Source organism: Danio aesculapii, chromosome 2, assembly GCF_903798145.1.
Source record: "Danio aesculapii chromosome 2, fDanAes4.1, whole genome shotgun sequence".
NCBI classification, from domain to species: domain Eukaryota; kingdom Metazoa; phylum Chordata; class Actinopteri; order Cypriniformes; family Danionidae; genus Danio; species Danio aesculapii.
The window spans coordinates 19,863,902-19,887,147 of NC_079436.1; the positions used below are offsets into that span (position 1 = coordinate 19,863,902).

The 23,246-nt window shown below is 34.5% G+C and overlaps 1 protein-coding gene across 5 annotated transcripts in view; it reads right to left on the reverse strand.

Moving 5' to 3' along the window:
* Positions 1–23,246, reverse strand: part of arhgef4 (Rho guanine nucleotide exchange factor (GEF) 4) — a 153,455-nt gene that overhangs the window by 79,968 nt on the left and 50,241 nt on the right. The window lies entirely within an intron of this gene.

Genomic DNA, 23,246 nt, shown 5'->3' on the forward strand with positions numbered 1-23,246 from the left:
TCACACAGAAATGCCAACTGACCCAGCCGAGGCTCGAACCAGTAACCTTCTTGCTGTGAGGCGACAGCACTACCTACTGCACCACCATGTTGCCCTAAAATTAGTATTTAATTTCGGAATATTTAGAAACAAAAATGAATAAACGTTGGAGTTAATATCTTTTTTAACTAACGCTCTCTGCATTTTAGCAGTAAGAAGTTACAATACAGATTATTGAGATGAAGCCAGACTACAAAATTAAATCGCAAATCAAATTGAAATCACAATATCTGTCAAAGAAATCAATCACAATTAGATATTTACACCAAATCGCACAGCCCTAGCATACGCTTTCAAATATGTAATAATGTCTTTATCATTAATTTTGAGGCAGATCAGGCTGTTATGGAGTGTTTTTGTTCATTTACACTGGGATAACGTTATAAAAGAGAGAGGACGCTCACTTATGAGATACACTGAGAAAACACTATGAGCTCAGTGTGCTTTTGCTTACATCATTCCTCAGGGGTGCAGGATCACTGCACAGTCCAGACTGAGCGTCTGCTTCCTCTGACCCGCAAGACATGCAAATATAACATCAACATACTGCATGCTCTGGCACATGCAGTGTGTTGAGAAGGTCATTTGACAGTGTAGCAGGAAAGACGTTTTGTTTTTTTAATGAATACTAGTCTAACACTTTAAACACTGTTCCATCTCATTCAAATGAGAGTTTTAGATATAGAGAGCTGTGCATTTAATGAATATAAAATAAAATAAATGAAATCAAATTTAATTAAATTTATGTTTTAATAATTCTAAAAATGCTTGATAATTGTTATGCATGACACACAACAACAAAATATACATGGTTAACCGTAAATTGACTTTCCCGGAATTCCCTGCATGGCACCGTTGCCATTACTATGGTTATTTCTCATCAGAGCTTTATGTTATATGATATCTAATGTTGATAAATAATGTTTTTGGCATTAATTGGATTTTATATTTGTTACGATGATGGTGTTTAGTAGTTGTGTGAATGATACTACGCACCATCTATTAGTATGCTTCTTCTCTGCTTGAGGGTAAAGTTGTTGGTGATGAGCTTTGGTTCATCATATGATTTTCTTATTCACACATGCTTATGGTCGTTAATGAAATAACCATAAAATAATAATAATATTGTGCTTAAGTGTCCGACCAGTGACAATATACAGCCATATCACACTGCTACTCGTATGATATTGTGTTTATACAACAGTTCAATGGCAAAATCGTGTATTTAAAAAAGAAAATCAAACACAGAGAGTCTAAAAATCTTTTTGTATGAGGAACTACTTTCTTCCACCATTCATTCACATCTGCACCTGACATCAGAACAGCAGAAACCATTGTTACATCTCCAATGTCACTTTAGAGCTAGCATTTGAAAGATTCTCTTACATAATATCTAAAGTGATGCTGAGTTTTTCTCCTCTAAAGGCTTATAATGCGGTCTCTGTTGCCATCTAAATGGTTGAATGCCAACCATCTTTGCCCTGCTCAGTACGACAGGCTGATGGATACTGATGCGCTGTCTCTCTGAAATTATAAATATTTAAAATAGGCACTGTCCTTTATGGCATAAATAAATGGCATATTTCAATCTAAACAACTACATTCTCACCTAAAAAAGCCTCAAAAGTACATTATGTTGTCCAACAGCTGCAACATTTGTCAAACTGTAGTGAGTCTATTGAACTACTGTCACTCTATGTGCATGGAGTAATATAGAGGGGTGAGGAGGCTGTATGAGTGTTGTTATTGCAGAATATTGCACAGCTATCAGCCAATCAGATTCAAGAACCAGACAGAACTGTTGTTTAAATATACAGGGTGGGCCATTTATATGGATACACCTTAATAAAATGTGTAAAATGTGTCCTGTTTGTGGCACATTAATATATGTGAGGGGGCTTGTAAGTAACTCATAAAAGAATAAAGTTACGTTAAAACCAAGCACACCATTTACGTTAACCACAGTTACGTTAAAACCAAGCACAGCAAGCTTATTAATGTGTATCCATAAAAATGGAATATATATATATATATATATATATATATATAGTTAAATATGTAATGATTGCTATTGTATTTTTTGTGATAAAGTTCATGGCAACCACAGCTACTGTTTTTTACCATTCATTTGGCAGAATTGTATTACAGTGCACATTTTCAAATAGTCGTATCTTGGCCAAATAGTGTCCTGTCCTAACAATCATCGTCCAAGTGATGTATAAATGTCAATTTCCAAAAATGGTGTTGTCAGTGTAATATAATATAATATAATATAATATAATATAATATAATATAATATAATATAATATAATATAATATAATATAATATAATATAATATAATATAATATAATATAATATAATATAATATAATATAATATAACGCAACATAACAACATAACATGACAGGACATGACATGACATGACATAATAAAGTTACATATGCAGATATATGCATATCTACAGCTACAGTATCTAAGTTCAAGTCTGTAATCGTGTACAGTAAATACAGTAAAAGGTATTTGCTGTCTTTGAACTGTGTTTAAGAATGACACACTTGGCATTGCTGGAGGATCAGGCGAGTGTGTCAGCAGAGTGTGTTTGATGAAAGTGGTGAAAGGCTGTAAAACAAAGTTTGTGCAGAAAGCTCTTATCTGCTGATGAATGGGCATATTTGTATGGGCAAACGATTTAAACCTTGTGCACATGAACGCTCATTTAAAATGCTTCAAATTTACTAGAATTAAAACATCTGGTTTTTGTGCACACACACATGAGTTGTAAATTTCCCAAAGATTTGTCTTACAAATATGAAATAATCCCCCCAGGTAATACAGGCCCCTTGTGTTGAATTTCAGGAGAATTGGGGGGTTTAGTTTCAATGAAAGATGGTTTAACATGTAAGAGGGTGCATCAAATCATTGCGACAATCACAGGATCCTGCAGCGCTCTCGACATGAGCTCAACCCATCAGGAGGCAAACCACACAGAGAGAAACGCACACTAACACATCTGCACACACGCAACAAAACCCACAGTCCCAGGGGGCTCTTCTGTAAAGCTCTGTTTCACCTGCCATTAAGATGTGTTTTCCTCAATCTCAGGAGTAGTGTCTGATGCTAAATACAGATATATGATTGATGACACAGATGCGATATGATTGACGACCTCAGTATGTGTTTGCTGTAGTATAAATGTTTAAAGCACACTAACAGCCACAGAAGACCACCTGCTCTCTATCGAGTGACCAAACAAATGATCGTTACATGATGTGTTGTGAAAAAGTTTATCAAAACAGTGTTATTTACACTGTACATCATACCAAAACACACTAATAATGTTGTACGACCAGCATTAAGACCAAGCTGAATGTCAAATGAATGTAATGAAGTTTACATTAAACCATACCAATAGAAAACAATGGCAAAAACAAGTAAAAATACAGATTTTCTGTAAACCAAAACAATTGAAACCAATATAGTAAAACTAGCTTGATCCCACAAGGAAACGTTACTATTTACATTTTGTCAGTTTAGTGGCTAATTCGTATGAATTCATATGTACAAAAATGCATCATTTTTAAAAGTAGGCATGGCACCGAACCCAACCATCATTGGGGGATGAGCAAATCGTACTAAATTGTACAAATGAGATTGTACAAATTCATATGAATTAGCCACTAAATCAAAAAGTTACAAATTGCCATGAGATAGCATTAAATAAAACGTACAACACTAATTCATTTAACTAATTCACTAATTCATGCTTGTGCGCCAGGCTTGAAAATTGAACACAAGCTGTCATAAGATACACATTTGAACATGTTAATTAATACCAAGTAGAAGCAAAGACTGAGAAAATAAACAGACATTATTGAAGAGTGAAAATATGTCATTATGTACGTTAATCATCTGGCATTTACAGTAAGGAACAGGTGATGATTTTATTGTACGTCCGTCTGTTGGGTTTGCTCTCATTTCTTAACGCAGTAGTGAAAAACAAGTCGTCAAATCCAAGATGAGCAGGAATGCATGTTTCATGACCTGATGATGTCATCTACGACCACGCAGCTCTCCATTAAGGCAGAATTTGACCTCTGTGAAGCATCTGTGCATCTGAGGTATTGGTATATTACTTTGCTAGATATCATTTGAACATGATCCTGCAGTAGTCAGTGCTGAAAATGTACCTGACTAAAACCCAGTGGAATTATTTAAGAGCTCGGGCATTTGTGTGCAGTGCTGTGCATAGTAAGTGGTGCTGGTGATTAAGAGCAGGTTCTCATAAAAACCAAGACAAACCTCTGTGCCAGCTAAATCAGATGGCTTCAGTTCAGGCCAAAAGCTTTAATAGAGCTCACATTATTTCATACAGTATAATATCCTTCGTAATAAAATAATAATAATAAATACTCTAAACAACTACTCTGAAATAATGTCTGTGTCCAAAAGCTTAAAGGGGTGGTCCACTATCATATTTTAAACTTTAGTTGATGTGTAATGTAGCTGTGTAAACATAAACAACATGTTTGAATGTAATTCGCTGAAAGTTCAATGCAAAGGGAGACATTTGCTTTTATAGAGTTAGCTTAGCAAAGCCAACAGTGAACAAAGAAATTTGGGGACTACAAAAAAATACATCTGGGTTAGTGAGATCACAAGCGCTTCAAGTTACAGGCATTCACCCCACGCATACACCACACGCAGTGAAGGGGCGTGGTCAGGGGTGTTGTAATGTTATAGCAGAGAAAGGTAAAATGGCAACCAAACGCTGCTATTTCCACAGAGCTTGTTCTGTTTCTGTATTTGGGTTTTCAAAGCACACGACACAAAGAGAGAAGAGCTTCCAATTGAATTTAATTATGTTCAGGAGAATTATAAAAAAGATATAGATAGCATTTGACAAAGGAAAGCTTCCAGAATCTCTCTCAGTTCAGTGCTGGATTTGGCTAAAAACACCTCAAAGAAGGAGCAGCTCCAACCATAATAGGAAGCTGTGGATTGTGAGCCACAACCTGTAAGTATTTTTATTTGTTTTTATTTATTTATTTTTAATTAAAATATTATTCAGCTAAGTGTCAAGCATTAATGCTTTAATGTAGCAAGGACATAAACTAGGATGCAAACAATAGCAAATGCTGTTTGGCACCGCCAACAATTTAGCTACAAATTCATATTTATCCATCATACCGCTGTTAACAGTTGCAATCTTCATGTAAGAGACACTTGTCCAATTTTATTTTAATAATAATAATAATAATGCATTTTATTTAAGGTGCCTTTCATGACACTCAAGGTCACCGTACAGAACAGCTAGAACAATCAGTTCAAATAAAAACACAATAAAATCAATAAAATACAATACAAACTTTTTTTTTAAAAATGCAGTCGGGTTAAAGAGAATAAGCTGTTCTAAACAGATGTGTTTTGAGTTTGGATTTAAATTGTGAAAGAGAGTCTAAATTACGGAGATCAGGAGGAAGTGAATTCCAAAGCTGAGGAGCAGAGTGGCTGAAGGCTCTGTTCCCCATGGTGACAAGGCGGACAGAGGGAACAGTAAGGTGAATGGAAGAAGAAGACCTGAGTGTTCAAGAAGGTGCAAGGAGCAAGATTGTGCATGGCTTTAAAAGTGAGAAGAAGTATTTTATAATTAATTCTGAAAGATATGGGAAGCCAGTGAAGCTGCTGTAGAATGGGTGTAATGTGGCAGATAGAGGGGTTTTTTGTGATAATACGGGCTGCAGCGTTTTGTACCAGTTTTAGATAGTAGGCGTGAGGTTTAGCTGTGTCCTCTTCATTTCCTGTCTCATTGAGGCTCACACGTGATTTTCTACAAATGAATCATGAGTACACATTGCCTTGCATCTTATAAGCACAACCAAGCCTTAAAATACACACTGGACCACCCCATTAAAATGCTGCCTTGGATATGCTAAAAATCTGTGCATTCAATATTTTCTGACCGTTGAGCCAAAATAAAATTAACAAATATGGGTTATTTTAACGATCTAGTCTAAAGCACATTTGATTCACTTACAATACAGGTTTAAAGTAATATTTTCTGTCTTTTATTAGATTTATTATATAAGAGACTTGCTTTGTTTACCAAATAAAGTGGATCTAATTGGATTTGCATTGTAAACATTAAATAATAGTTAAAAGAGTATTACTTTTTATTTTTTATATTAAGGTTTTAGTTATGATACTCCTAAAATCATTCCGCATAAATTTGCAGATTTTTAACAAAATTCTGTGCAGAAACAGCAAAAAATGTCCGCAGATTCTGTCTGGCCCTAGTTATGGGTGTGTTTTAAAAATAATGTGCATTAAACCAGTCAGAGTTTAATCTCCCATTCCCTTTGATAGTCAATTGCGTCACGTCATGTCACATTTGCTATTTACATGGTGATTTTGTAAGTGGAAAAACTGAACATTTTACTAGCAAGGAAACAGTTAAACAGATAATCTGTAGTGAGAATAAAGAAGGAGTCTCCTCCATTCGGCCTCTTTGCTTTCTCTTTACTTTACTACTTTACTTTCGTGGAGTAAGGAAACGGTGGTGTATGCACTCCATTGACGACATCCATCACCCTACAAATAAAATTTTGCTTGTTAAGCACAAAGATTTGTTTCAAAACTATTTCTAAATTCAGTTCTAATTTCTAGCAAACAAATAAATGAACAATAGCAATGAAGTGTGGTCAAAAAACTGAGTTATGTCCAAACACACGTCCTGTTCTTATGCCCCATATGGTGATGTATGCGTCTCCAAAACCAGACAGGTGGACAAATCCAAACTTCTTTTTATTAAAGCAAATACAGATATGCATAAATATGCAAAAACGCCTTATTGTCATGGGTATATGATAGGGCCCGGTTTCTCAAACACCACTTGTGTGTCATTTTGTGTATATTGACCAACATTTTCTGTTTTTGATGATATTGCTAGCAATAAATTAGTATTGTAGTATATCAATATTCCCTTAGTTATTAATAAAGCCCTCTACATTTTGTAATACATTATTAAAGGTTATGCTGTGAAATCTGTTTTATAAGGTGCTTTCATGCACAAATGCTGTCTGATATGACAGAGAGAAAACAAGTCAGCTCTCTAAACTGGGATGCATCTACATTAATCTGGAAAAAGTTTTCTGTAATATAAAATAAAAAATACTGACAGCACATAACCATAGTTTTTGTGCCATAGTTTTTATGATAAATCCAGACTACAGTATATTACAAATGTCAATAAAATCAACTTTATTGAACAGCAGAGTTACATTTTCACATCAAAAGTTTATCAGAGCAGAGATCAAGCTCCCATAATGCAATTAAAACGTGCTAAAAGTGAAATAAAAATAATTAAAAGCACCCATGAGTCATAAGCTACAGACAATTTCTGTTGAAATATACAGTTTAAATGAAAAAAGTCGAAAATGTAAAATTGTACAGCTGTATATATTTCACAACATATTGTAATACAGTATACTGTATTGCTCTACATGATTAGACTAGACATTGTGAATTCTGAACAGCTGTTATTTTCACAGCTTCATCATTTCTATCACCTCAATCTAAAGATTATCTTCAGACTGAAGAAATTATAGTTGATAATAGCTGGCATGTGCTCACTTCTCTAGGAATGTGCCACTATATCCACCTCAAAAGTGCTTTCATAATGGTATCATATCTATACTACTGGTATCATAAATACTAGGGTTGGGCTGATAAATGTCATCGTCCATCGCCGATGGCAGATAGACAATACGATGCTCCAGAGAGCAGTGCACGTCGGACAGGTCATCAAGGATGTACCGCTGGATCGTGTTTCACTATAGTTGTTAAACGTGATATTTAATTAATCTTGTCTCCATCTAACGACTCTTCTTGTCTCTATCTAACGACTCTTCTGTCTTTTGAATCTATCAGGTAACGTGTCACAGCATCAGTACACTGTTTTAGTCTTTAAAAGTCCCGTATAAAAAATGATTGACAGGTGGTAATTTGTGTGTAACTTATCTTTATTTATTAATGATTTGTTTATGGGTAAAACAAAGACCATGCGGGCCAGGTAGTTCAAACGGTAGGCTACAAATAATTAATTCGTTATGACTGAATACAACGACGATGCCATCGTCCATCGCAATGTTTCACATTAGACATCGTACGATGCCAAATCTGTCGACATCGCCCAACCCTAATATCTACAGTATTAAACTTTGAAGTACAGCCTAACAGCAAATTATCTAAAATCTTCAAAGAAAAGAATGAGATCTTTCCTCCACTAGTAAAGTATAATAAACATGACTGGCACTGATTTGCTTATGATTGTACACTGAAAAAAAGTGTTGCATGCAAAAGTGTTGCAAACAATTTATTTATGTTGAATTTAAACAAACAAATTTAATTTAATAATGTTCAACTCAATTTGTTTGTTTAAATTCAGCCTAAATAAATTGTTTACAACCACTTAACGTTAAAAAAATTGAGTAAATCCAAGGAATCATCTTTGAATCTTTTTTTTTCAGTGTACTAGACATTCATTTTATGCAGTAACAATCAAGGTGAATGTATTAGCATTCATACCAGGTAAAACCCCCATGATTCTTGGATCTCTAGAAAAGAGGATGAGTGTGATCAACTGTATATAGTTGAATGAATCCCAATGCTGCCATAAATCAGATCTGTGTCACACACACATACACAATACACTTGCATACAGAGCATCATTGTCTTGTATAAATCATACTGTAAGTGCACACTTTCTCACAGACAGTGAATGTCAGTGCTTACTGTTAAGATTAAAGCTGTGCAATTATTTGAATTTGAATTTTGATTTTGGCCTCTAATGATTGGGGAAGAAAAACAATAAACAAGATAAAATGATTATTATGTCATATCCCACGCCCTTTCCAGCAATCCACATTCCTTCCTCCTCTGCACCATGAATCATGCTTGATTTCCTTCATTCATTAATTTTCCTTCGGCTTAGTCCCTTTATTCATCAGGGGTCACCACAGCGGAATGAACTGCCAACTTATCCAGCATATGTTTTACACAGCAGATGGCCTTCCAGCTGCAACCCAGTACTGGAAAACACCCATACACACTCATTCACACACATACAGTACACTATGGCCTATTTAGTTTATTAAATTTACCTATACTGCATGTCTTTGGACTGTGGGAAAACTGGAGCACCCGGAGGAAACCCACACGAACACGAAGAGAACATGCAAACTCCACACAGAAAACATGCTTGATTTATTGAAGTGTATAAGATTTACACATGCTTTTAAGTGTGATATCGAGCTGTTCTGTCAGACAGAACAGACATGTAAACTCACCTTTTAACTTAACCTCTGAGCCTAAACAGTCAAATAAATGCAATGCATATGTGTCAAAGCAGGTGCTTAGTGGTTATTCACATAAATGCTTGTTTTTATGAGAATGAAAATGCATTTTATAGTAAATAGGATCTGTATGGCTCTTAAAGTGAGAGCTGGCTATATTCCTGCATCCTTCCTGCTTAACAATACTAATCAAATTACAAAACACAAGGGATAATGCACTTACTGTTCTTGACTAAAGACTTTAGTCATGTCGAAACAAATCAAGTTTAATTCTCAGTCAAGAGTATGCTTCTGCATGATATTAGAAAAAATGGACAATGCAATGTTTTGTTTTGCTGAGATATTATCACAATCACCAGAGATCCAGGCTTGTAGCTCGGAATCATTCATTATCACTCAGAACTACAAATCTGTCACCATATGGACTACAAACCATGTCATGCACCACACACTCACACCTGTTCCAGTTTTCCACTGATTGCTAACACACACAGCTGACTTTAAAAGCAGCACAGAAACACACACCAGTTGCTGAGTCTTGTTTATATATTAGTGTAACATTTCTAAGCGTTCTTTGTCTAGTCTATCCATAGTTTTAATCCTCACCTTGTCTTCGAGTTGTTATTGATAATTTGCTGCCTGTACCATTCGTCTGTTCCTTGACCACGACTTTGGATTGCTCTGCATGTACTTGTTTGACCCTGTAGACCAGAGGTGTCCAAACTTGGTCCTGGAGGGCCCAGGTTCTGCTGAGTTTAGCTCCAACTTGCTTCAACACACCTGCCAGTAAGTTTCTAGTATATCTAGTAAGAGCTTGATTAGCTGGTTCAGGTGTGTTTGATTAGGGTTGGAGCTAAACTCTACAGGACACTGGCCCTCCAGGACAGAGTTTGGACACCCTTGCTGTAAACTGTAGCCTGACTGACTCTCATAAAAAACTTGCATTTGGATCCTCAACTCAGTTGTCAATGTCAATATGATTATTTCATTTCACCAGATGATTTGAATAGCTCTATTTCTATGGATTTCTAAAGATCTTCTAAAAAAAACTAAAGATTTCATTAATTTAGACCAGCTGGGGTGATCAAGTCTTTTTCTATACAGTGCGTCAGCATAAACTATAATAAACATATATATATATATATATATATATATATATATATATATATATATATATATATATATATATATATATATATATATATATATATATATATATATATATATATATATATATATATATATATATAAAACTTGAACTTTGACAGAGCAAAAATAAAAGTTAAATAAAAGGTGCTTTATGGTTTTCTGGGGAGTGTATGAGTACATTTTTTAAATTCTATTTATTAATATATGTCAATCTTTAATAAAAAATCTAATCCTGTGATGGGACTATTGCGGATACACACATTGCGTTACTGATGTTCAAACGATACATTGTTCAGCTCTAATTTATATACACACATACATACATACATAATAAAAAATAAAAAATTATAATTTTTATTGAAAGTCATGATTACGATTTTGTTTATGATTATTCTAAATAATAATAAGCAGCCCTAGTTGAGATAAATCTGCCCTCATTCTCCTTCCCAGGTCTAAGATCATTTTTTTAAATCTATGTTTTCATTTTATACAAATGCTTGAATTGTATGTATCCAATGTGACTGCTATATTCAGAAATCACTGAATAGTCTGACATCACTGAATGAACTGATAGGAGTCTGGGAGTGGAGCATAATCTTACCCGCCTGTTTAGTTCTAAATCACATGATCTAAAACCCTTCAAAATGCAATGAAGCCCAAGTATTTAAACATACCCTCATTCCTGCAATTTCTTTAAACTATTAGGAATCCCATAAAAAAGGGCAAAGCGTGATGAATCAGCGGACCAAATAACAAGCGGTTTCTTGTCCATAATGAGGAGGTGATGAGCAGCTTATGTAACGCTCCCCTGCTGTGAAAGGCTAAACTTAAAGCTATGCTCTGAAGACTCTCGAAGAACACTCAGAAAACCTGACATTTACTGGGAAAAGACCTTTCCCTATAAAATCTAGTCACAGCTCTCTCTTGTGCATTCTAATTGACAGCAGCCTGTTTAATAAACAATGATATATTTTTTATTAGTGGTTGCATAGCCAAAACAGACACAATTGCTGAAACACAAGGAAACTGTTTTCTCCAAAACATGTTTAACTGACAAACCTGAGCTGAGCATTTGCTACAGTATATACAAAATAAAATAATAGATGTGAACATTATATACAATATGGACCAATAATTATACCACTCATCAAAAGGACTATACGTGCCTTTTAACTCACATTTAATAAGGATGTGTGATATTTATAATCTATGATAATTTAATTATTGTTCTTTTAATTATGCGCAGTTGACATTATCAAGTCACATTTCAATAAAACAAAGAAAAACACATTTTGAGAGTTCAAAAGCTTTCACTGCGTCATGAAGCCTTTTAGAGTACATTAACTCATTAAATGATTCAGTGAATCACTCATTATTATAGGGATTTGGATGCCAGCAAATTACATTTTTATTCATTGACAAGCCTAAAGCACTAACACAAAACATATGCAAAATATGAATTATAATTAACACAAAACATCACCTAAACTACTAAGAATTTTTCAGTATCATGTTCAAGTACTGTCACTGATTCTGACTGACAGCAATAATGTCTAAATGTGTCAAGGAAGTGAAAACTGGATACAGGTGAGGTTGAAAATGATATAACGTAAGACCCAAACACAGTTTTTTTCACATCTCATCAGGAAATATGAATTATACATTTATTTTTTTACCACAACAAAGACACATAAGGTCTGTTTAATTGTATAATTTGTATATTGTGAAATTTTCCAAGTACATTTGTAATGAGGCAACATACACATGTAAACTGTTGGTCCATTTTGTCAGTTATAATTCTAATTTAGCCTATATTTCATTAACAACCAGTGTTGGGAAAGTTACTTTAAAAAGTAATATATTACAAATTACTGATTACTACACTGTAAAACCCAAAAAGTTTAGGTAACTCAAACCGTTTGACGAAACCGATTGCAACAAACTATTTAAATTCAAAAACTAATCCTAATGAGTACTGTGAACTTAACCCATTTGAGTAAATGAAGCAATTTGAGCACAGTAAAACCCAATAAATGAAGAGAACTCAAACCAACTGAATACTGCAAAACCTTATAAGTTAAGGCAACTCAAATCATTTGAGAAAACAGATTGCTACAAGCCATTTGAGTTAAAAAAAAACTAATCTATATGAGTACTGTGAACTCCATTTAAGCTGAAGCAATGAGGTATTTAATTAACTCATCACCTTCAACACTGAGTTCAAAACTCTTTTTAAATGAGTAGAATTAACTTTTAGTCAATTCTGAGTTAACTACACTCATTTTGTTTGATAAAGTTAATTGTTGGGTTTTACAATGTACTGGAAAATTGTAGTTTGATTACATTATTAATTACTTCATGTAAAAAGTAATCAGAATACTTTACTTTGAAGATACTTTTAATACATCTAAAACATATAAAAAAGATTTAACGAGATAGTTCGCCCAAAACTTAAAATACTCTCATCATTTACTTAATCAAGTAATTCAATATACTGGTTCCAAACTTGTTTTTTGGTCTTTTGAACACAAAAGAAGACATTGTGAAGAAAACTGATAGCTGTAACCATTGACTTTCATAGTAGGAAAAACACATACTATATCCGCGGTTGCAGAGACAAACTGTAAATGCTCACATTTTGAATACATGAAAACTGGAATACATGCGCAAGCCACACGCCTCCATTGGAAATAACGAAATGCTCATGCAAAAGACGAAAATCCAATTAGGCTTATTTAGGCTGAGTTGGGCTGCAGTGTTTGTTTTGGAGCCGCTGTCCTCCTTGGCGACGAGTATTGTAGTTGAATGGTTGCTGTCCAAGAACTTGAGCAAGTTGCTGGTCGATTTAAAAGCAATCTAAAGTTCTTTAGAAACAGGACAATGACTGCATTTCACAGTAACATTTTTGTTTTTACACTACAGTAATGTCTGTATTTCCACTTAAAGAAGCAACCAATCTCGACAGCAACCATATCGGCTTCCGTTCCCCAGCAATTTAAAAGCGACTGCTCATTAAATGACCTTGCAGCAGAAAACGTGATTTAAAAAAAGCTAATAGTTTTTTTTTCTAAAATCTATATTTGTAACATAAGTAAAGCAATTACACTGACTTTAGTAACTATAATCAAATTACACAAATTTTAAATGTAATTCATAAATTACTAGAATAAATAGAATACAGTAATGTGTTACTATGGGACGCATTACACCCAACTCTGTCAACAACCTATAATTTAAAAGCGAACTAGCTTGCCTTTTTTCTAGTCCATATATCTAAAAATTCTCAAGTCAACAAGCATTTTCTAGATACACAAAAATATTGTCTCATTTAAGAAATAATATGCCAAGGATATGACAAAATTAAGAGAGTTTTACAACATGATATGCAAATGGGTAAGCAAATTATCTTGTTTTTTTCTTTTGACAAATTATTTTGCTTACCCCTTTTGGCAGTTTTAGCATATTATTTCTTAAAACAAGACAATATATTTTGTTTGTCTGGAACATCCTTCTTGATGCATCTTTTTAGATTTTTGTACTAGAAACAAGACTAATAACTAAGCAAATAAGCCTTTTTTTTGTAGTGCAGGTTAAACAATCTAATATAATGCATCCTACGGTTTCAAGATGGACCAAACAGATTGCACATAAAACTTGTTTTGACATGCGTCCAATTACTGTCACATCAACCCTGACCAAGATCCATAGAGATAATGCATAACATTTTCACAGAGATCTTAAAGCCTAAAGTCATAATAACCTAAATGCACCATCTATGAGGAAAAGCACAGGCTATGGTCTGAATGATTGGGCTAAAACCCCACTGCTTCACAATATAGGCAGCTAATGCATGGTCTTTGAGTTGAGCTTGCATTCCTCTGCTGTTATCTCTCTCGTTCTCAGTGTCTGAACACTCTGGCCTTGTCTCTACTCTGGGGAAATGCAGAATCTGCCGATAGCTTTTATACGCTTTATTTTCTTCTGGAGGAAGACTTTATTGTAAGACATTATAACTGCATTAGAGGTTCATTCAACACACAATAAAATGCTTAATAATCAGTAATCAGTCATGCTATGCTACTCCAAATGAGATGTTTGGAAAAGCCATGCTGAGGCCAGAAAGCTACTGAAAACACTTAATATTGTTTGGTATGTGGTCTGTTTGGATTCGCAGATGTCCCACACAAAGCTTCCTCATGTGTCACATGCCACAAGTCTCACATTTCTCTAAATGTTTTGCTTAATGAAGCACATAAATCTCCTACTGCACACCCTTGTTTTTTCTTCCATTAATTTGGCCGTCTACTTCCCTGTCAGGCCTAACGTAATACAAGCCGCTGTATTGAGTAACTGAGCATGGTATGCAATCGGCATTCTCAAACCTGTATGTCAGAAGAACAGGGGGCCTCGAGCATCAACACATCCCAAACAACAAGATGCGTGCTAACACATGCATCCACACCCATGCTTTTATCCACAATGTCTAGCGCTGACTTGCCAAAACACTGTCATCTAAAGAGAAACCGGATAATCGAAATGCCTCGGGAAAACACAGATGTGAAAAACAACTCCCATTCAAGTGCAATCTGAGCCTCGATATTCCTGACGGGAGATCAGATTGGGACAGATCCCCTGTCAAACTTCTCCTCGCTTAAGAACCGTATTGTTTGGAAAAAGTGCTGTTTCACGGCTCTAATTTCAGCTTGGGGTTGAGAGATACAAAAGGCCAGAAGTCCAGGCTGTTTGTGTTCATAGCATGACGTTTGACAGCTGATTGATTAAGCTTATGTCTACAAAATTATGTCTGAAATGATCAAGAACTGGCCATGCTGACTGAGCTCACGCATAAACTGCCTACTCCTGCTAAAAAGAAACAGATTATGAATTTAAAAGCGTGTCTTTTAGGGAGAGCAGGGTTACGAGGATGCATTTATTCACAATCATCATCTGACTCATGCTGTTGAGTGACATACTGTGTTGTAGATCAACAATGCCCCTCAACGAGAGCTTCTTACAGCACAGATGAGGCGGCTGAAAAAGCTGAGTAAGACAAACAGCACTTTAACTGAGTTACAACTGAAGAGATGCCTCAGGAAGTGTTTCAAAAACAGAAGCAGTTTCTGTAGGTTATGATGTGAAGTAGGGCTGCACAGTATATCGCTTAAGCATCAATATCGCAATGTGTGTCCAAAATAGTCACATTGCGAGATTGGCAATGTTGAGTAGTAGTGGTGGAAAGAGTACTGAAAAATAATACTCAAGTAAAAGTACTATTACCCAAAAATGTAGTGCAAGTAGAGTAAAAGTATCTGTAAAAATACTCAAAAGTAGTGAATAATGAGTATTAAACAGTGTAAGGTCGATGCGCTTCCTTGCATTTTGTGCTTGTGTGTGAAAACATAACATTCTGTAGTGCATTTATTATTGTTTAGGCGATTTGACGATTTCAGTCATCATACAGTAGCCATCCATCATCTTCTCATCAGTGACATGCAGTCTAAACAGTCTAACAATATTGTGTCTTCTTTGTCTTGGTGTTGTTCTGTACCATGGGATTTTTCTATGTGCAATTTGATTGGACGGGATTCACAGGACGGATTATTCTACTTTAGCCAATCACCATAGACAAGAAAAATTAGTGACTGCAGGTTGAAGGAAAATAGTGGAGTAGAAGTATTGATACAGAACTCAAAATGTACTCAAGGCAAAGCAAAAGTACACATTTTTAATACTATTTAAAGTATCGTTCCCGAGAAAAACTAGTCAATTACAGTAATTTAAAATTTGTGTATTTTGTTTCATCACCCATCTGTTGAGCAGGGATTATAGATGAGCAGAAACCACAGGTCATAACACATAAGATTTGTTTACACACTGCAGAACTGAACCACAATAGAGTGAAACTTTATCATCTGTATGTGTTGTTAAGGCCTGTGACTATGTGAGCATTGAGTTTAAAGCATTTTAATAGTGCATAAAGAAGTTAATAAAGATAAATTTTATTGAATAATTTATTTGATGAAGACTATGCAATGTTGATTAACATTTAATTATTCAATTTCTGTACCTGAACACTGTTAGACTCTCTCAATAAAACCATAAAGAACTGTTTATTTCACTTTAATATTTGCTCCATTGTGTTTATTTATGACTGTAGTTTGATTATTATATGCATATAGTAATTTATATACAAATATTTTTATAATTCACTCTCCAACAAAATCATCCTAGTCCATCTAAATGAATGACTTCCCAAATAGAGCTATTTAAGTCATCTGGTGAAATTGAATTTATATTGCAATATACTGTATATCACAGAGAGAAAAAAAATATCGCAATGTCAAACTTTTCCAATATCATGTAGCCGTAATGTGAAGTAAATTCACAGATTTAGCAAACACATGAGCAACAGCAACACTAACGACATCCTTTTTTTCAAAGACTTTAATTTTGGGGTACACCAATGATGGTGTTTTTTCAAAAATACACAAAAGTCACATGAATGCCAATGTCAAACAAACAGGCAACATGCATAAAAGGTTTCCTGTTTTTGACTGAAAACATTTGCTGAGTCCCAATTCTCATACTATCCATCCCAAATAGAATTTTAAAATGGAATTAGTATGTCCCAAACTGTAGTATGCTGAAGTAAGAGTGTCAAAGGTTCCCAGATGTTTACTGAATAGGTCTCAAACTGGATTCCTGGAGGGTCGCAGCTCTGCACAGTTTTGCTCCAACCCTAATCAAGCACAGCTGATCTGACTAATCAAGGCATTCAAGACTTCTACAGACTATTAAACAGGTGGGAGTTGGAGGTGGTTTTTGGTAACAATTCGAAGTGTAGAACCATCCATACTGTAACCGCTAATATTGCCCACAGTACATTGCATGTTGGATGTAAGCATGGGGTGGTATAAGATTCTGATGGTATGATAACCTTGGATAAAAACATTGCGGCATCACGGTAGTGTGATTATTACTCTAAAATATCTTCTTTTTAAATGTCTGAGTAAAAAACTAAAACTTTTCCCCCTTTGTGCACAATATATTTTATTTTAAGAAACATTTTAAATATAATATACAGTCAACATGTCAGGCTAAATACTTCAAATGAATCACTGACTTCTGCTGTCTTCATTTGTTTCAAAAACACAGATTTCTTTACAATTTAAAATGGCATCTTTGGATATCTTTTCTGCTGGAGATAATGTTGTTCTAAAAAAAATGTAAATTAAAAAATGTACATATATTGTAGGAACAGTATAGCAGAAAATTTTGGCGGGCATAAAACCTTGACTTGAAAATGGGTAAACCTTGAAAACGGTCATCGTCCCATACCTAACTTGGACGTGTTTAAAAAAGTGTATATAAACTACAAACATGGCGGACACGCGAGAGCAACTGTCAAGTAGAGAGGCTTTGGTAAAGTTGTTTGTATGACTATTAATTAATATCCAGCCAACTGTAAAATATTTATATTATATTTCATCTGCAACAACACTGTGAACTATCAAAATATGTGTGGACATTAACTTCTGAATGCATAATTATCCAAAAAACTGTGATTTCTCTCCATGAAAGACTCACCAATTGGAGATTATCCTGCTGCTGCTTCTCCAATAAGGTAAGTAATTAAATATGAAAGAAATGTGGATGATGTGTCAAGATGATTGACAGGGGATGTAAGTAAGCAACATAACAATCTGTTAACAAAAAAAGTAGTATGTCCCAAAGCTTGCATACTCTTCTGTTACACACTTCCTTCACAAAAAAAAAAAATTTAGGGCGTAGGATAAGTATTCGAATTGGGACACAGCAATTGTCTTTTAAACACATCTAAACACCAAAACCTTTAGATTGATGGAAGAAGGTCTGGACTGAATAGCAGCTTTTACTGGTTAGGGATACCCCACAGGCTGCCAGACTGACAGACCCGGGTTTAGGTACTGAAACCCAGTGCCAATAGGGAACCAGCCCCTGGCTGCATTTGGAGTGAATCAGAATGCAGATTTTACACCCTGATTTTTAAAGTGTCTGTGGATTGAAATCATAGGTCATTCATTCATTCATTCATTCATTCATTCATTCATTTTAATTCAGCTTAGTCCCCTATTCATCAGGGGTCACCACAGCAGAATGAACCGTCAAATTTTCCGGCATATGTTTTACACAGCGGATGCCCTTTCAGCTGCAATACAGTAGTGGGAAACACCCATACACTCTCACATTCCCCCACACTCATACACTGCAGCCAATTTAGTTCGTCCAATTCACCTATACTGCATGTCTTTGGACTGTGAGGGAAACCGGAGCACCCGGAGGAAACCCAAGGAAACATAGGGAGAACATGCAAACTCCACAGAGAAAAACAGACTGCCCCAACTGTGACTCAAACCAGCGACCTTATTGCTGTGAGGTGACAGTGCTAACCACTGAAATCATAGGTGTGGGAAATTAAGTAATATATTTGTGTAACTATTGCTAAACCTGCATACTGTATGTGTAAATTCTGACTATTGTAATAAATCGTTGTGGCCTTTCTTTGTGGAGTTTGCATGTTCTTCCCGTGTTCGCATGGGTTTCCTCCGGGTGCTCCAGTTTCCCCCACAATCTAAAGATATGCAGTAAAGTGAATTGGATAAACTAAAATCGGCTGCGATGTATAAGTGTGTGTGTAATGAAGAGGGTGTATGGGTGTTTCCCAGTACTGGGTGTTCACTGGGTAGTGTACTCTCAATGGGTTGCGGCTGAAAAAGCAGTCGCAAAAAGAGCATTGCATTCAAAAACATTTGCAAGAGTAATTGGTGGTTCATTCCACGGTGGCGAACTCTGACAAAGCAGGGAATAAGATGAAGGAAAATGAGTGAGTGAGAGATTACATCTTAAAATGTACGACTTCGAGCTTATAACTCATCAGTCTCATGACTGTTTTATTCTCTGTTGTTGTTTTATTCTTGTTTTTTTAATATGGAAAAATATGGACAAATTGTAGCATAGAAATTACTCAAGTTTAACTCTTATAGCATAGAAGGTTTTTATGTTATGAATACTGCAACTGTTATTTAGGTTTGGATGAGATAAATGCATACTTTAAATTTGAACACTGTATTCAATTTAAAGACATTTTTGTTTTACAGTAGAATTTTTCATGTCATCCAACAACCTGAAAAGGCAGTGTTTTTATGATATAAAGTGTACTCTCCAAGTCTCTCCAATTACCTTTAAGTTCCTGTTTGCAAACCATGCAGATACCATACATTTCTTTCTATTTCTATTCAGTTGTCTGAGTTTTTAGTATGCATGAGTGTGTCTTGAGAACCAGGAACACTGGCACTGACAAAAAAAAATCTCTTGCATTCACTAGAAGCCAATGGCAGCATGTAAAAGGTCTTCCTTCTCTGCAGTGACAGTGACAGTAAATTCATCTGGCTGGATGTGCTCTTTTCTCTCTTTCTGTTAAAACTAGGCATTGATCAAGCCAAAAAACAACACTTCTCTTGTTATGCCACTGAAAATCATTTTTTAAACTGCACCTCCCCAAATCCATGACAACTGTGAAGACGCTGCCAACACTGCCTTCCAAGTGCGCGAGTCCACTCATGCACACTAACACAGCAGCCGGTGAAGCTTCACTGACTCAGAGGGAGAAAGTCCAGGGCTGATCTGGGCGTCCTTCATTTAATCAAATACATATGTGATCTACAAGCTCAAGGATATGACCAAACTGCTCTTATGGGAAGTCTGTCAGACTTTTGACTAGGGGTGTAAGAGTGCACGGAAATGACGAGTTGTTTGTACCACAGTATGTTTTTGGTAAGAGGGTACTGAACGTTTAACTGACAGGTTAAGTAAAATGTTTGGTTTGAAATTATTGATTGAATTTCATTATAAAATGGAAATCATTTGAAAGATAGGAGAGACGGCGTTTCTTATTGAAAGAAATAAAACACAATGCTTGTTGCAGCATTTTTTGTTTGTTTGTTTGTTTGTTTGTTTGTTTGTTTGTTTTGTTGTTAAAAGCTGACTGAAGTTAAATGTTTCAATTAAATGATGTAAATGAATCAGATTTTGTTAAAATGTACATATTATCACCTGACAACGCAGAGACTTTGGTGAGCAAATCAAGTAAAAGGCAGATTCTGCTTGTCTAGTGTTTTCAGCATGAGGAAATCACCCATGGCAACTTTTATGTAATTTACTGTAGTTTGGTATATTTGTCTTTGGCCCACTGCTCTCAATGGTATTTGCTTTTTGGCCCTTCATACGAAATAGTTTGGGCACCCCTGGTATACAGAAACAACTATCAATTTTAATAATGTTTTAGAGTAATTCCATGCAAATGTCAACCTTGCCATGAAAAAAAGTTTTCAACAAAATAGCGCAACCGTTTGACGTTTTAGTATTACTAAACTATTACTAAAGCACTATAAAATACTTAAAAATGTTTCTGTTAATGTTTTCAAACAATAACATTTGATTTACCAAAGTAACACAAGTGCCAATTTTACATCTGCCACATCCATAACGGAGAGATGTCACATCCATAATGGAGATTTTTCCTCATAAATGCTAAAATGTCAAATAAAATAAAATAAATGATATTTGTTCTACAGAGAGCCAACTCCTATCCTTTTGATAAGCATTATTTATTTTGTGTTGTGCAGTTTATCTCACAGAATTTCTGCAAAGTATGTTATACACAGTAAACTCGCTAACTTTTTAGGTCACATCCATAAAGTATGTTTATTTTTCTCATTTAAATCCAAAAATTCAAATACAAATTGATATTTTTTTGATCCCAGTAGTCTGTTTTGGAAAAAATAAACAGATGTTTCCATATAATGATAACATACTTTCTATGAGAACCTATGTTTTGAAATTTTACTGCAAATGTCACATTCATAACACACTGCTAATTAGTAGGGCCAGACAGAATCTGCGGATGTTTTTGGCTATTTCTGCTGAGAATTTTGTAAAAAGTCTGTGGATTTATGCGGAATAATTTTGGGAGTATCACAACTACAAAATGTATTATATGAAATAAAAAATAATATGTTTTTAACTTTTATTTAATGTTTACAATGCAAATCCAATTAGTTCCACTTATTTGGTAAACAAAGCAAGTCTCTCATATTATATATATCTACTAAAAGACAGAAAATCTGACTTTACAAACTGTATTGTACATAAATCAAATGAACATTTTAATATTAGTGAAATTAATTTAAATAAATATAATAATTGAATAAATATAAATGTACACACATTTACACAAGTGAATACAGACTCGATGGGCTAAAAATCTGCAGAAATCTGTGGATTTCAATGTGGGCCTACTCATTAGTTTATTTACATTAATTAAAATAATGAATGGCATTTTATTAGGCGTCTTTAAAACTACAAAGTACAAAGATTTAACTTTTTTTATTTATTTATTGCACATACTATACAAAATCCAATAATTAACAGTCTGCATATTTTGTGACCCACAAACGTTTTCTGTTCATTTATGATTATGAATTGCATTATGGGACACTAAACTCTGCTTTATCTACTTTTAATATTGAAATTTCAACTCTGCTGCTTAATTAAGTGACTTTTATAAATATATTAGTAATTTAAAATATATATTATACTGGCAGTTTATTACAATGTTTTTGTATTGCAAGTTATAATAGCAACCCAGACAATTTATAACTTTTAGGACTATTAAAAATGTCAACAAAAGTCACTTCTTCAGACAGGATAGATCAAGGTCCAATAATGCAATTCAAAAGCATAAATAAACAGAAAAAAAATCCATGAATCACAAAACACACAAATTTATGGGCATTTTTACAGATGCGTTGTACATATACTGCACTGTAAATAATATCTCTTAATTAACAGGTCAGTATTTTGTGATTTACAGATGTTTTCTGTTTATTTACGGTTGTGAATTGCATTGTGGAAGTTTTATTTCTGCTTTGTCAACTTTTGATTTTAAAAATTCAACATTGTAGATATTTTAGTATATTTTAGTATATATTGAGACAAGATATTGTTAAACAAATAATATATAGATAATCAAGTCAAACTACAGTTAAGTAAAATTACAGAAAATGTACTGGCAGGTTATTACCAGGTTTGTAAACTGCAAATTTGTTGTTTTAAAACACCGACCAAGACAATATATCACTTTAAACTAATAAAAATGTAAATAAAAGTGACTTTTACAATCTTTTCAACAACAAAAGCTTTTGTTGAACCTGAAAAATCAAGGTTCCATCATTCTATTCAAAAACATGAACCACAGGATATGGAAAACTGTCAATTTACAGATATTTTTACAGTGTGTTTTATACAAATACAAGCATGTTATTACACATGAAACAAATCACTGTAGTTACATGCATAATTACACTCTGTTGACTCTAATCTTACCACTTAATCAACCTTTAACCCTACCACTAAACCTGTCCTTATACCATTATCCCACCTCATATTGCAATGTAAGAGTAAAATAAAAATAACTACAGTTGCTGCAGTCCAGTTTAAACATGAATAATCAATAATTATGAAGTACTTTTCATTGTTGGTCCATGTTAACTAAAGTAATTAACTAATGCTAATGAATGGAAGTGTTGCCAAAACTAAAAATCAAAGCTCAGTAGAATAAATACCAACAGATCCTAACACTCTATGCATGATCAGCTACAGCCATTTTCA